The sequence below is a fragment of the Rhinopithecus roxellana genome, chromosome 1 (genome assembly GCF_007565055.1).
Source record: "Rhinopithecus roxellana isolate Shanxi Qingling chromosome 1, ASM756505v1, whole genome shotgun sequence".
Taxonomy (NCBI): domain Eukaryota; kingdom Metazoa; phylum Chordata; class Mammalia; order Primates; family Cercopithecidae; genus Rhinopithecus; species Rhinopithecus roxellana.
The window spans coordinates 184,400,104-184,416,811 of record NC_044549.1 but is presented as its reverse complement, the minus strand read 5'-3'; the positions used below and the strand labels follow the sequence as shown (position 1 = coordinate 184,416,811).

General features: G+C 40.4%; 1 protein-coding gene across 3 annotated transcripts in view; it reads left to right on the top strand.

Moving 5' to 3' along the window:
* MSL2 (MSL complex subunit 2) overlaps positions 1-16,708 on the top strand; it is a 47,150-nt gene that overhangs the window by 21,489 nt on the left and 8,953 nt on the right. Inside the window, exon 1 of one of the 3 annotated variants that reach the window (XM_030934361.1) lies at positions 9,402-9,422. The exons of the other annotated variants lie outside the window; for them this stretch is intronic. The gene's annotated coding sequence lies outside the window, so the exon portion shown is untranslated. Of the gene's footprint in view, positions 1-9,401; positions 9,423-16,708 lie in introns of those variants that run through there. 3 annotated transcript variants of the gene reach the window in all.

Sequence of the window (16,708 nt, the reverse complement as noted above, 5' to 3'; positions counted from 1 at the left end):
TTTTACATTTAGTAGGTGCTGGCTTATGTGCCAGCATAACATCTAGTTTGAAGATGTAGAGATAAATAGGTTTCTGGCCTTGACTGAGACCCAGTGAACAATGACAATATAATGTGATTAAGTGCTATAATAGGAGAATGTGTAAAGTGCTTTTTCAACAGATTAAGGGAGGATAATTAAGAAAGGCTTCCTTTTGGAGGTCATATTTGAATTGATTCTTGAAGAATAATTGACCATGCAAGGCAGGAAGAAGGACATTCTAGGAACAGCAAATCATGGAGGATGAGTAAGCATTGCATGTTTGGGAATGGTCAGTGGTGGATGAGAATGGAGTATGGAGTTCTTGGAGAAAGCTTAGTGAAATGAGATTTGGGGTGGGAGACAGGTAGGTAGGGGCTAGATTCTGGAAGGCCTTATGTGTCATTCCAAAGTCTTTGGACTTTAAACCTGCTTCAAGGGTTTTCAAGAGAAAGGCATATAATCAGACTTGTGTTTTAGAAAGATCACATGGTGGCAGCGTGGAAGATTAATTGATTAGGTAAGGATGGAGATAAGCTAGAAAATTCGGAATTCGGGATGAACAATGATGAAGGTTGAACTAAGGCAGGAGTAGTCATGCAAATAAAACCTGAAGGGGTGGAATTAGCAGATTTTTATAGACTACATACAGGGAGAACAATTGGATATGGAATGGAGGTGAAGAGTCCGGGTGGTTTCAAGGTATTTAGTTTGTGAATGAATGATAGTGTCAGTACCAAGAGAATACGGGATGCAGGAGGAAGACCAGACTCTTAGGTGGGGATTTATGGGAAATAAAATTTATATTTGCTTATGTTAAGCTCGAGTTATCTGTGGGTTGGCAAAAGAGAGATGAGAGTCCTAGTAGGCACTTAGATATTGGGTCTGAAGTTCAGGAGAGAAAGATTTGAGTTGGAGATGCAGATTCAGAAGTCATCAGTTTATGAACAGTAGTTAAAACAGCTTTATGGGCAATCACTCTAGAAAGGAGTATGTAGGTCAGGTGTTTTTTAGACAGAGTCTCACTCTGTCGCCCGGGCTGGAGTGCAGTGGTGTTATCTTAGCTCACTGCAACCTCTGCCTTCTGGGTTCAAGCAATTTTTGTGCCTCAGCCTCACAAGTAGCTGGGGGATTACAGGCACACGCCACCATACCTGGCTGATTTTGTATTTTTAGTAGAGGTAGTTTTTTGCCATGTTGGACAGGCAGGTCTCAAACTCCTGACCTCAAGTGATCCTCCTGCCTCAGCCTCCCAAAGTACTGGGGTTACAGGTGTGAGCCACTGTGCCTGGCCCCGTAGGTCAGTTTTAAAGTTTGAATGGCGTCATGTCTGTGTTTCAAAAGGGGAAAGATTAATGATCCTCATAAGATTCTGAACAGCAATTTGTACATTTTTTTTATTAGCGCTTGAACTGAAGATGTACACATTTGTATAGTCAGATTCTCAAAGGGGTCTGTGTCAGTAAGGATTACTAAGGATTACTGAAAGGGAATAAGGAGAGTAGATCCTATTAAGGAAACATGGGAAATACTAAAATTAATGAGGGGACAGAAGAGGATGTAGAGGAGATGAGGGAGACAGTGTTAGGGGAGAAGGGAGGAGAGCATTTCAAGGAAGAATAATGAACCAAAGTGCTCACTAGATTTAGGATTAACAATTTTTGCCTTTTGTTGGAAGACTGATTCTGGTGAGAAGCTTCCATGTAGGAATGACTGGATGGGGAGTTGCTCTAGGAAGGGAGGAAGGGAGGGAGGGAATAAAGGAATAAATAACATTAGGTATAGGTAACTGGGTGGGGAGTATGGGAGGTATGTGAGCCAAAGCATTGGAGGGAGAGGAGGGTTTACGTAGGAGGGAAGAAGAAAAGGGTATTGTATGTGTGTATGTGTTGTGGGGGAGTGAGTATGAGTAGGATGAGAGATGGAGAGAGGGAGAATACTTAAATATGTAAACCTCCTGGTAAAATTGGAAGCGTGAAAAAATTGACATAAATAGAAATATTCAAGCTTTCATTGGACTTTATTTCATCATGTTTATAGAAAATTTTAACATACAGGCCAGGTGTGGTGACTTACGCCTGTAATCCCAGCCCTTTGGGAGGCCAAGAAGCGTGGATCACTTGAGCCAGGAGTTGTGGTCCCAACTACTCGAAGGCTGAGTTAGGAGGATTGCTTGAGCCCCAGGAGGTTGAGGCTGCAGTGAGCCATGATCATGACACTGCACTTCATCCTAAGCGACTGGGCAACAGAGTGAGACCCTGTCTCCAAAAAAAGAAAAAAAAAAAGAAAAAATTTCAACATACAAAAGTAGAATAAAACTCTCACATACCTATCACCTCTACATGATACCTAATGAAAATTAATGATACCCAAATGCAAGGCTTTTGATACACCCTTTATAGACCTAGCCATATGTCTTGGAATCATCAAATTTTACAGCTTGAAAAGAATGTAGACATTAATAGCTTTAAGAAACTGAGAGCCAAATCACTTAGAAGCACACTATTATTATATATGACATTGTTTTACTCAAAATTTGTCAGACTTGGACAGTTATAGAATTACTGATTGTAGTGGATACCATGATGCAATACCCAGATTCCCACTTAAGGATTAAAGAAGTTGATTCTCTTAGGTAGTGGGTGTGCTGCTGAGGCTGTGAGACCTGTCTGGGAATCATCCTTGGCTGAAGAGAGCAACTCATTCATGGTCACATGGTTTTGCTGTGAGTAGCGTGCATTCAGGTTTTGGTTCATTAAAGTACCTGGCTCCTTGGGCCCAGCATAGGACAACCCTAAGGAGTCATTCAGCTTTAGAGTTTCTGTTGGGTCATCTGAGGTCTTTTTTGTGAGTACATCCCAGCCCCTTCCTTCCTTCCTTCCTTTACAAGTGATAATCCTGAGAGAAAGCCTTGATGAGCTTTGTGCACACTAACCTGTCCTTAAGGTTTGCATGCCTAGGAATCTGACTTCTAACAGTGTCTAACTTAGACTTCTTTTGATTTGAGACAGAGGAATGACTTGCTAAACTTTCGAAGATTTAGCATGTCTCATTTTCTCATGTTTGTGAGACATATCCAGGTAAATGTTGAGTAATAATATAGTGAAAGAAAATGATTACTTTGTACAATGCCAAACATACAGAAAACATTCATCATTAGGACATGTTTTGGGATGGAACAAAAAGTAGAATACTTTCTCAAACATATTGAACAAATCTTGGCATATAATTGGCCTCTTTTCCCTCCCATCATTGTTAGGGTTCTGTTGTCTCATTTTACCTCCTTTTATAAATTAAAAGGGTATCCCCTTGCCAGTTTGAGATCAGACTTATACTCTTTTTTGGCCTGATTTGGGTTATTTAAAAATATGGACAGGCTGGGCACGGTGGCTCACTCCTGTAATCCCAGCACTTTGGGAGGTCGAGGTGGGCGGATCATGAGGTCAAGAGATCGAGACCATCTTGGCCAAGATGGTGAAACCCCGTCTCTACTAAAAATACAAAACTTAACTGGGCGTGGTGGTGCACGCCTGTAGTCCCAGCTACTCTGGAGGCTGAGGCAGGAGAATCGATTGAACCCAGGAGGCCGAGGTTGCGGTGAGCCAAGATCACGCCACTGCACTCAACAGAGCGAGACTCCCGTCTCAAAAAAAAAAAAAAAAAAAAAGAGACGTTTTTTTCTTTTTGGTCATCCTGTAGAAAATGGAAAGCTGTGAAGTGTATCTGAAACAAATATGGTTGGATTGAGTCTTTATGGAAAGGCCTTGCACTTCAGTCACACAGTAGAGTGACTATAGTTAGCAATTTTTTTTTTTTTGGAGAGGGATTTTTCGCTCTTGTCTCCCAAGTGTCTCCCAACACTGCCGGAGTGCAGTGTTGTGATGTCGGCTCACTGCAGCCTCTGCCTCCTGGGCTCAAATGATTCTCCTGCCTCAGCCTCCTGAGTAGATGGGATTACAGGCATGCGGCAGCCACCACACCCAGCTAACTTTTGTATATGTATATTTTTAAGTAGAGACTGGGTTTCACCATGTTGGCCAGGCTGGTCTTGAACCTCTGACCTCAGGTGACCCGCCTGCCTCAGCCTCCCAAAGTGCTGGGATTATAGACAAGAGCCACCACCCCACTGTTTTTTTTTTTTTTTTTTTTTTTTTTTTTTTTTTAGTGGAGTCTCGCTCTGTCACCCAGGCTGGAGTGCGGTGGTGTGATTCTGGCTCACTGCATCTTCCGTCTCCTGGGCTCAAATGATTCGTGCCTCAGCCTGAGTAACTGGGATTACAGGCACCCACCACCACACCCGGCTACTTTTTGTATTTTAGTAGAGATGAGGTTTCACCATGTTGGCCAGGCTGGTCTTGAACTTCTGACCTCAAGTGATCTACCCACCTCGGCCTCCCAAAGTGCTGGACCGCGCCTGGCCAGTTAACCATGATTTATTGTATGTTTCAAAACATCTAGAGGCTGGGCGCGGTGGCTCACGCCTGTAATCCGAGCACTTTGGGAGGCTGAGGCAGGTGGATCACCTGAGGTCAGGAGGAGTTCAAGACCACCCTGGCCAACGTGGTGAAACCCCATCTCTACTAAAAATATAAAAATTAGCTGGGCGTGGTGGTGCGCGCTTGTAATCCCAATTACTCAGGAGGCTGAGGCAGGAGAATCGCTTGAACCAGGGAGGCAGAGGTTGCAGTGATTATGCCACTGCACTGCAGCCTAGGCGACAGAGTGAGACTACGTCTCAGAAAACAAAACAAAAACAAAACCCATAATATCTAGAGGAGTGGATTTGGAATGTTCCCAACACAAAGAAATGATAAATGTTTGAGGTGATGGATATTCCAGTTAGCCTCATTTGATTGTTACGTGTCATATGCTTAAGAGAATATCACATGTAACCCCATACATATGCGCACAAATTATATACCCATAACCATTTATAAAATAAGCAACCCCTCACAAGCAACAATAACAACAACAAAAAAGCAAGCCATGCCCTCATGGTGCAGGAAAGATTTGCCTGGCAGAATCCAAGACTACATTCCTGTGCAAAATAGTGGAAGATTTTTCTGTTTGCAGCATTTCAGAGTGCCTTTCCAAGATTAAGTGTGCCTCTTGTCATCCATTCAAATGTTTTGTCATTGCCTAAGTTACCATGTTGTCTTTTGTTCAAGAGCTTCACAGCAGTGTGATTCGGCTGGCAACAAAATTCTTTTTGCTGTTAATAAAGGTTTTCTTTTTTTTCTTCTGTATTTTCTTCTGTATATATGATTGTAGCTATACTTAGATGATCAGTAAAGTTATCTGGGCCATTTGGAAAGCAGTTGCTGTTGAAAAGGATGTTATCTCATTTAGTAGTAATTGCTGAGGAAGTTGGTTGTAGAATCAGTGAACTTAGAAAACTTTCTATTTAAAAACTTTTTTGAGGTTTTTTTTTTTTTTCATTATTACACTTTAAGTTCTGGGATACATGTGCAGAACGTGCAGGTTTGTTACATAGGTGTACACATGCCATGGTGGTTTGCTGCACCCATCAACCAGTCATCTAGGTATTTTTCCTAGTGCTGTCCCTCCCTTAGCCCCCCACCCTCCCGACAGGCTCAGATGTGTGATGTTCCCCTTCCTGTGTCCATGTGTTGTCATTATTCAACTCCCACTTATGAGTGAGAACATGCGGTGTTTGGTTTTCTGTTCTTGTGTTAGTTTGCTGAGAATGATGGTTTCCAATTTCATGGTTTTCTGTTCTTTTGCTGAGAATGATGGTTTCCAATTTCATCCATGTCCCTGCAAAGGACCTGAACTCATCCTTTTTTATGACTGCATAGTATTCTATGGTTTATGTGTGCCACATTTTCTTTATCCAGTAATTTTTTGAGTATTTTAAGATAACTGGTTAGTGTTCTTATTCTTGTTTCTTTAGTAATAATTTTAAAGTCTTATGAATGTTATTATTCCATTTTAGCAAGTGAAGTTTTGTCACCTTTAATTCTTTTTCTTTTGCCTTAAGAGCTTGCTTGTTTGTTTTTTTGGTAGAGTCAGGGTCTCACTCATTTTGTTACCCAGGCTGATCTTGAATTCCTCCTGGCTTCAAGCGATACTCCTGCCTTGGCCTCCCAAAGTGCTGGGATTACAGGTGTGAGCCACCACTCCCAGCCCTCTTGAGAACTTAATATTGAGTTTCTCTGGCTGCTTTTTATTCCTGTTTTTGGTGTGGGTCAATTTGTTGGGAAGCAAATTTAGGCTCTGATGGAAAGCATATTTTATTGAGTTACTGTGTAGATATCTCTTCTGTTTGATGTGTGATGTGGTTCTCATCAACAAAAGCAGAAAACTGTTTCCTGTTTTTTGTAGGTTGCCACATATTTTATAGCTGTTGGAGTTTGTACTGTTAATTTTCTCTTTCATTAGTTTGGAAAAGTTGGTGGAGGGTATTACAAAAACTGGTTTTTTACCATTTCAAATTTTCCCATATATTTAAGTATTATAAGATTTGAGTCTTCTTGTGGATACCTTGACCATTTAAAATTCTGGTTTCTGAGAATGCATCTTGGACAAATGATATGATGGTTTTAATTATAAATCATCGCCTGCATGTGTCCATTTTTTGCTTTCTGTTAGTGGCATTTCATGATGTTCATGTGAGTCTTCATTTTCCTTCATCCTCATGAATCTTAAACAAAAGGTTTATGTAAAATTATTTGCATTATTTGAGGTTATTGATTAGTTAGTCCTTGCTGTCATAGAAGCATGGCCAGATGAAAAAGAATTGTGGAGAGAGGCTGGTGGTAAATACAGAATGTTTTGATTCTGAGAAATTTTTTTGTGCATATGACATTTAAATTAGAATTATATGATGCATTTTTGTCAAAGGCCAAAGTTAAGCCATTGAGGTAGTTTAATTCCTTGATAATTTTTTTTCTGTAGAACAACTAAACCATTTTTCACTTTTACCAAGTTTTTATTTTACTGAAATTTTCATTGGGAATTCTTTTGCTTGTGACCTTTAAAATGAGGATTTGATTGATAAAGTCTCTTGTTACTCATGTTTAATTTGTCCATGTTACATTTTATGATAATTTTTGCCATTTTATGATCATTATTATTGCCAGGTCCAGTGTTCACAGGTTTATTTTTAGTTGTTAACAAATTTTGCTAAGTATTAGCCATTATCAATTTTATTTTTTCTTGTGCCCCTTTCCCTCATTTCCATAAACTTAATTTCTCTCATAATCTGGTCAAAATATTTGTGACAGTAAATAGTTCAGTTAGAATGGAGAATAAAAAAAATCTTGCTTCAGAAGTGATTAAGACATAATTTACTTGGTGGTCTCTACATCAGCATAAAATTTGTAGTACAGCCACCTTTACCAGTAGTATTTTGAAGTGAGTGAATTACTAGTTGCTTTATTGAAAATTGGGATCAACTGTGTATTTAGAAGAATTTTCCAAGAGTACTATTAACCTTGTTTATCTATGCTAAGGAGGAGTGCCCATCTCTTGTGTAGAGACAGGGGCAATAAGTCTGAGACTTAGTTACGGTTTATTTATTTTAGCGCTATTTGCCTCTTAAACTTATGTTGCTTCAAACTTTTACGCTGCTCTGTAAATCTTGATGCTGGCTGGCAGTGATTCTTGTCAGGGGTGTGCATGAGGATAAATGCCAGTCAATCCAGGTTCTAGTTTTGGCATGTTAATGCTGTAATTATTTGAATGATCTGTGTTAAATGTGTTTTAATAAGAGGGAAGGTTTATTGCTCTAAAAAGCATGTTGATTCAAAAAAAATTACTTAAAATGTGTGTGTGTTTTTTTTTTTTTTTTTTTTTTTGGTGACTGAATTAAAGCCCCTTCTGGGGCCTTAAAACTTACTTTTTTTTAAGATGGAGCCTTGCTCTGTCGCCCAGGCTGGAGTGCAATGGCGCGATCTTGTCTCACTGCCCTCACCATCTCACTGCCCTGGGCTCAGACAGTTCTCTTGCCTCCTGAGTAGCTGGGATTATAGGTGCCCGCCACCATGCCCAGCTAATTTTTGTATTTTTGGTAGAGACAGCCTGGACCATGTTGTCCAGACTGGTTTCGAACGCCTGACCTCAAGTGATCCGCCCACCTCAGCCTCCCAAAGTACTGGGATTACAGGATTACAGGTGTGAGCCATTGTGCCTGGCCCAGTTTTTCTTGTAAATTTTTTTTTTTCTTCTTCTTCTTTTTTTTTTTTTTGCTGGCATGTACATTTAAATATTTTATTTTAATTTTTATAGGTACATAGTAGGTGTATGTATTTGTGGGGTACATGAAATGTTTTGATACAGGCATGCAATGCGTAATCATGTAAAACCCCCTCGAGTATTTATCGTTTGTGTTACGAACAATTATACTCTTTTTAGTTATCCCATATACTCTTTTAATTTTAAATGTACAGTTATTAGTGACTATAGTCACCCTGTTATGCTATCAAATACTAGATCTTATTCATTTTTTCTATTTATTTTGTAGTCATTAACAAATCTTAATCTGGTTTAAAAATTTATGATGTCTGGATTTGCTTTTTGAAATAACAGAAGATGAGTAGGTGAATTAAATGTGGCATAATCATGATAATTATTCTGGGTTATGAGTTATATGGAGGTTGCTTGTGTTCTGCTTTTGTTTGAAAGTCTCCATAATAAAAAGATTCACTTATTAAGAGCTTTAAAAAAATCTGATATTAAGTATCTTAGTAAATTAATTACGAACAGTTATATTTTCCCAGAAATTACAAAAATTAGCATTGTGGTATCCTAAAACTTATGTCTTAGCTTTAAATTTAAAATTGACTGACTTGGGGAAAAGCAGTTAAGAAGAGGGAGAGTAAATCGGTAACTAAACAAAAATGAAAATGTTGAGGCACAAAAATGAGTATTTTTAGGGTCAATATCACATTATTTGTTTAGACAGAGCACATAAGTATTCATTTAGTTATATGTGATGAAAAAGAAGGTAATCGTGAAGTATTGCAGATAAGGTAGTTGTGAAGTATTGCAGATAAGGTTTCAAGGCAATGCAGTGAGACTTTTTTTTTTGTCATGGACTTTACTTTTTTTTTTTTTTTTGTCATGGACTTTACTTTTTTTTTTTTTTTTTTTTGAAGTCTGGACTTGCGCGGTGGCTCATGCCTGTAATCCCAGCACTTTGGGAGGCCAAGGCGGGCGGATCACCTGAGGACCAGGAGTTCAAGACCAGCCTGGCCAACATGGTGAAACCCCGTCTCTACTAAAAACACAAAAAATTAGCCAGACACAGTGGTGCGCATCTGTGGTCCCAGCTGCTTGGGAGGCTGAGGCAGGAGAATTGCTTGAACCTGGGAGATGGAGGTTGTGGTGAGCCGAGATCATGCCACTACACTCCAGAGTGGGCAACAGAACGAAGTCTGAAGGTGTGTATTTTGAGCGAGTCTTTTTTTGTACTTGTGGAACACAATCTATGCTAAATCAAACCTTTCCTTAAACGCTTCATGGTTTTTATAGGAGAATCTACCAGTGACTGATGTATTTCCCCTTGGTGCATATTGCCCATCCATTTTATTTTCTAGGATAAGATGCATTCTTTCTTTCCTTCCTTCCTCCCTCCCTCCCTCCCTTCCTTCCTTCCTTTTATTTCTTTCTTTCAACAAATTTAAGTATGTTAACAAATTTAAGTATGTTGTCTGGTATTTCTTAAATTGGAGGTGGGGGGTTCCTTAGAGACATATAGTTAGATATTTGGTTAACCGTGATCGCAGCTAAGAAACCCCTGAATGACTCTTTTCTATTTCTCACATCATTGGAGTTGCCTTCATTGTGAGGTGTATAGAGAACTCTTGGGGAAACTTTTAAGAGTTAGGATGGTTATCTGAGTGCATAAAGAAAGTTTGCCAATGGGCATCTTTAATATTTAAGTTTCAGATATTTGTGGTGGGGAATGGTGGGCAATCTGTGGAGCTAATAAGTGAGTTTTGGTGTCTTCTAACTTATTTTCATTTCTCAACAGTTGGCATGGTTACTTTTCTAAAACCTCATGGAAGACTAAAGACATGTGGAGTATGAGTCCTTTAAGGTACTCCATGGTTTGGGGAGGTTTTGATTAACATATTAGCTGGATTATTCCTGTGAAGAGAAACTTCTCCATGATTTGGTTATTTGGTGGTATATTTCCTAAAGTTAAATTAGGACAAATACTTGATTCTTGCTCTTATTTACTAGTTTTCAGACTCATGAGCTGCTTCACTAGTATCCTGAAACTGATTTTGTTTTCTTTTTTAAAAAAACTCAGATTTGAACATTTTAGATATGCTTCATTTCATTGCGTTTATGTATTGTATTAGTCTGTTTTCATACTGCTATAAAGAACTTCCTGAAACTGGGTAATTTACAAAGGAAAGGGGCTTAATTGACTCACAGTTCAGCATGGCTGGGGAGGCCTCAGGAAACTTACAATCTTGGTGGAAGGCAAAGAGAGGAAGCAAGGCACCTTTTTCACATGGTGGCAGGAAGGAGAAGTGCCCAGTGAAGTGGGGAAGAGCCCCTTGTAAAACCATCAGATCTCGTGAGAACTGATTTTCACAAGAACAGCAAGGGAAACTGCTCCCGTGATTCAGTTATCTCCACCTGGTCTGTCCCTTGGCACATGGGAATTATAGGGATTACAATTCAAGATGAGATTTGGGTGGGGACACAAAGCCTAACTATATCATGCATGTTTAGATTCTCTCGTCTTTGGTCAGTGGGAACCTCTTCAGGTTTGCCCCTGAGTCTTGATTTTGATAGTTGCTATGCTTTCTGGCATAACAAGGTGATCAAAACTCCTCTTGTACAATTCATGGCACACACTTGAAATTAGCCATTTGTCCAAGAAGCTCTGATTCTTTTCAAAAGGAAATTGTTTTTCAATCCTGTCGTCTGTATTCATTGCTGCTGGGGTTGTTTCTTGTTTCCAGGCCTTTTCAATGGATAGTGCTAGGAAACACACACACACATAGTGCTGGGAAATAAGCACATACACATATAAGATTAAAACATGAGTTCATAGTGGTAAGTCCAGTTGAACTTCATTTTAGGGCCATAGGATTTATATTTATAATTTATGTTTATATTTATATTTATTTGAGACGGAGTCTCGCTCTGTTTCCCAGGCTGGAGTGCAATGGTGCAATCTCAGCACACTGCAACCTCCACCTCCTGGATTCAAGCAATTTTCCTGCCTCAGCCTTCCGAGTAGCTGGGATTACTGGTGCCCACCACCATGCCTGGCTAATTTTTTGTATTTTTAGTAGCAACGGTTTCATGATGTTTGCCAGGCTAGTCTTGAACTCTAGGGCTACAGGATTTTTAATGTAACCTTTTCTCTTTTACAACTTTCCTCCTTCTTCCTACTGGAAAAAAAAAAACAAAACAAAAAAAAAAAAAAAAAAAAAAACCAAGTCCTCAAGGCATTAACATTGACTTTTTATCCCACGGTATGCACTAACACTTTTATTATAATTATTATCAGCACTGCCGCCAACAGTGTGGTTACTGAAAGTAAGAAAAATGAGGATCCCAAGGATTGAGGCAATTTTGTGTGTTATAGTCATTTGAAATAGTCACTCTTTGGATTGTATGCCACCAATTTGATATAAAATTAAGGTTGTTTTAGTTTGGTTTTTAGAGATTTTGTGTAACATTTTCGTTTTGTTATACTATTATATAAAATATTTACATGGTTTGAAAATAAAATCTATAAGACAGATTAAACTCAGAGTAATGTTTTCCTATTTCACTTTGTTCTGTCTCTCCCTCCCAATTGGTAGCCCTTTTATTTTGTTTTTGAGACAGGTGCAGGCTCTGTCACTCAGGCTGGACCACAGTGGTGCAATCTCTCCTCACTGCAACCTCTGGTCCAGGCTCAAGCCATCCTCTCAACTTAGCCTCCTGAGTAGCTGGGACTACAGGTGCATGCCACGGCTATATATATATATATATATATTTTTTTTTTTTTGTGGAGATGGGATTTTGCCGTGTTGCCCAGGCTGGTTTCAAGCTCCTGAGCTCAAGCTATCTGCCTATGTTAGCTTCTCAAACTGCTGGGATTACAGGTGTGAGCCACCACACCTGGCCTGGTAGTTCTCTTTTTTTAAACTTATGGTTTATCCTTTCAAATGTATATATAGGGCCGGGTGCTGTGGCTCACGCCTGTAATCCCAGCACTTTGGGAGGCCTAGACATGTAGATCATGAGGCCAGGAGTTCGAGACCAGCCTGGCCAACATGGTGAAACCCCGTCTATACTAAAAATACAAACATTACCTGGGTGTGGTGGTGGACACTTGTAAATCCCAGCTACTCGGGATACTGAGGCAGGAGAATTGCTTGAACCCAGGAGGCAGAGGTTGTAGTGAGCTGAGATCGCACCACTGTACTCTAGCCTGGGCAACAGAGCAAGACTCTTTCTTGGAAAAAAAAATGCATATATATGTATTTTTTTCCCTTTCTATCCCTTGTGTCCTTCCTTAGATGAAGTTAAGGGCACTCTTTAAGGGATCCTTGCATAGGCATTAGGTAGAAGGTTGGATTCTCTAACTATTGGTGCCTTGTCTTAAAGTGTTATTTTAAAATTTTAGAGTTGTGTAACCATCACCACTATCTGATTTTAGAACACTTTCATTCCCCTAAAAAGTTCCACTTTGCCCATTTACAGTTAATGTCTGCTCCATACTCTCAGCCCTAGGCAACCACTGATTTTCTGCTTTTCTGTCATTTCTGGGCATTTTATATAAATGGGATTATGCAATAATGTACTCTTTTGTATGTGCTTCTTTCACTTAGCAAATGTTTTGGAAGTTCATGAATATATATTTTGTTTACTCACCAATTTAATGGACATTTGGATTGTGTCTAATTTTTGGCCATTAGGAATCATGCTGCTTTGCACATTCACATACATTTTTCTGTGTGGATTTGTTTTTATTTCTCTTTAGGTAGGTTCCTAGGAGTAGAATTTTACTGATTTCTATGGTAAATTTGGGTTTTAACTTTTTAAGAAACCACCAAACTATTTCAATGTGATTGTACCATTTTACATTTTTCCAGCAGTATACAAGGATTCCAGTTTCTTCACATCTTTGTCAACTTTTGGCATTGTCGTTTTGAATTTAGCCATTCTATTTTTTTTTTTTTTTTTTTTTTTTTTTTTTTTGAGACGGAGTCTCCCTCTGTCGCCCAGGCTGGAGCGCAGTGGCGCCATCTCGGCTCACTGCAAGCTCCGCTTCCCGGGTTCCCGCCATTCTCCAGCCTCAGCCTCCCGAGTAGCTGGTACTACAGGCATGCACTACCATGCCTGGCTAGTTTTTTGTATTCTAGTAGAGATGTGGTTTCACCATGTTGGCCAGAATGGTCTCGATCTCCTGACCTCATAATCCGCCCACCTTGTCCTCTTAAAGTGCTGGGATTATGGGTGTGAGGCACCGCGCCCGCCAAGTCATTCATATATTTTCTTTGGTGAAATGTTTATTCAAATTTTTGCTTTTAAAATTATATTGTCATTTTACTCATTTGAATTTTTTTTTTGAGACGGAGTCTCGCTCTGCCGCCCGGGCTGGAGTGCAGTGGCCGGATCTCAGCTCACTGCAAGCTCCGCCTCCCGAGTTTACGCCATTCTCCTGCCTCAGCCTCCCAAGTAGCTGGGACTACAGGCGCCCCCCACCTCGCCCGGCTAGTTTTTTGTATTTTTTAGTAGAGACGGGGTTTCACGATCTCCTGACCTCGTGATCCTCCCGTCTCGGCCCCCCAAAGTGCTGGGATTACAGGCTTGAGCCACCGCGCCCGGCCTGAATTTTTTTTTTTTTAATCGAGACCGAGGCTTGCTCTGTCTCCCAGGCTGGAGTGCAAGGGCATGGTCTCGGCTCGCTGCAACCTCCGCCTCCTGGGTTCAAGTGATTCTCCTGCCTCAGCCTCCCGAGTAGCTGGGACTACAGGCGTGTGCCACCACAGCCAGCTAAGTTTTGTATTTTTAGTAGAGATGGGGTTTCACTGTGTTGGCCAGGCTGGTCTTGAACTCCTGAACTGCCCGTCACAGCCTCCCAAAGTGCTGGGATTACAGGTGTGAACTACCATGGGCAGTTTACATTAAGTTTTTTTAAAAAATGTGATTTGCAAATATTTTCTCCCAGTCTGTGGTTTATTTTTAATTCTCTTTCTCTCCTCCCCCTCCTCCTCCCCCTCTGCCTCCAACTCGGCCTCTGTCTCTCCTCTGACTCTCCTCTTTCTTTTCTTCTTTTCTTTCTTGACAGAGTCTTTCTCTGTCTCCCAGGCCTGGAGTGCATTGGCACGATCTTGGCTCACTGCAACCTCTGCTTCTCGGATTCAAGCGATTCTCCTGCCCCAGCCTCCTGAGTAGCCAGGACTACAGGCGTGTACCACCACGCCTGGCTAGTTTTATTTTATACTTTTAGTAGAGACGGGGTTTTGCCACATTGGCCAGGCTGGTCTTGAACTCCTGACCTCAGGTGATCTGCCCACTTTAGCCTCCCAAAGTGCTGGGATTACAGGGGTGAGCCACCACTCCTGACTGTTTTTTCATTTTCTTAATGGTGTCTTTTGAAGCACAGTAAGTTTTTAATTTTGAGAAAATCCATGTTACTATTTTTTTTTCCTTTTTGTGAATTGTGCATTTGATGTCACATCTAAGAACACTTTGGCCAATACAAAGTGTATTTGTAGGAGGAAAGGAGGAAAAAAGATTTTCTCCTCTGTTTTCTTCTAGAATTTCTATATTTTAGCTCTTACATTTAGGTTTGTGATCATTTTAATTTTTGTGTATGTTGTGAGGTAAGGGTGTAAGTTTTTTTTTTTGCTTTTGGCATTTGGATATCAAATTGTTTCACATGGTATGTTGAAAATACTCTCCTTTCCCCATTGAATCATCTGGGTACCCCTGTCACACAAATTGGTTGACTATAAATGTAATAATTTGTTTCTGGACTCTGAATTCTGTTCCATTGATGCATGTGTCTATACTTTTGTCATTACCGCGCTGTCTTGATTACTATGGCTTTATAGTCAAATTCAGAATTTGGTAGTGTAAGTCCTGTAATTTTGTTGTTTTTCAAAGTTGTTTTGCCAGTCCTCTGTGATTCTATATGAATTTTAGGATCAGCCAGTCAATTTCTTTTTTTTTTTTTTTTTTTTTTTTTTTTTGAGACGGAGTCTCGCTCTGTCACCCAGACTGGAGTGCAGTGGCCAGATCTCAGCTCACTGCAAGCTCCGCCTCCCGGGTTCACGCCATTCTCCTGCCTCAGCCTCCCGAGTAGCTGGGACTACAGGCGCCGCCACCTCGCCCGGCTAGATTTTGTCTTTTTAGTAGAGACGGGGTTTCACCGTGTTAGCCAGGATGGTCTCGATCTCCTGACCTCGTGATCCGCCCGTCTCGGCCTCCCAAAGTGCTGGGATTACAGGCTTGAGCCACCGCGCCCGGCCCAGTCAATTTCTTTAAGAAAAAAAAGCCGCCTGGGAATAAAGATTGCATTGAACTTAGAGATAGATCAATTTTGGGGAAAATTGCCATCTTGACAATATATTGATAGTCTTCTAATCCGTGAACATGAAATGTCTGTTTAGATACTCTTTAATTTCTTTTTTTTTTTTTTTTTTTTTGAGAAGGAGTCTTGCTCTGTCACCCAGGCTGGAGTGCAGTGGCCAGATCTCAGCTCACTGCAAACTCCGCCTCCTGGGTTTACGCCATTCTCCTGCCTCAGCCTCCCGAGTAGCTGGGACTACAGGCGCCCGCCACCTCGCCCGGCTAGTTTTTTGTATTTTTTTAGTAGAGACGGGGTTTCACCATGTTAGCCAGGATGGTCTCGATCTCCTGACCTCGTGATCCGCCCGTCTCGGCCTCCCAAAGTGCTGGGATTACAGGCTTGAGCCACCGCGCCCGGCCTCTTTAATTTCTTTCAGCTGTGTTTTGTAGTGCTGCGTGTAGAAGTCTTTGTTAAAGTTTTTCTAAGGATTTTAAGTATATTCTTGATGCTATTGTGAATGGAATTTTAAAAAATTAATTTGTCCATTCCTAGCATATAGAAATGGAAAATACAGTGGACTTTAGCATATATTGTTTGTGCTGTGACCTTGCTAAATTTGCTTACTGGTACTAGTAGTTTGTGTGTATGCGTTTTTTGAGATTTTCTGTAAGCAGAATTGTGTAATTCATTACTAAAACAATTTTACTTGTTTCTTTTTAGTCGTGATGCCTTTTTTTTTTTCTTTTTCTTTTGAACCTTACCGCACCAGCTAGAACAAGTACAATTTTGAAAAGCAGTGGCAAAAGCAGTTATCCTTTCTTTGATCCTGATCTTTGGAAGGAAAGTGTTTTTACCTTTAAGTAAAGTTGGCCTTAGATTTTTTATTGATGCCCACGACCGTCAAGTTAAAGATGTTCAATTTCTCGTTTGTGAATTTGTGTGTGTGTGTGTTTGAATAGGTATTGTATTATATGTTGTGGGATTCTCTTGAATGTTTTGTTAAGGATTTTGTCGTATTTATGGGAGATTTTGGTTTGTCTTTTCTTTTTTTCCTTTTTAGTTTTTTTGAGATGATTTTGTTCCCCAGGCTGGAGTGCAGTGGCACGATTTCGCCTCACTGCAACCTCCGCCTCCTGGGTTGAAGTGATTCTCCTGCCTCAGTCTCCCAAGTAGCTGGGATTTACAGGCATG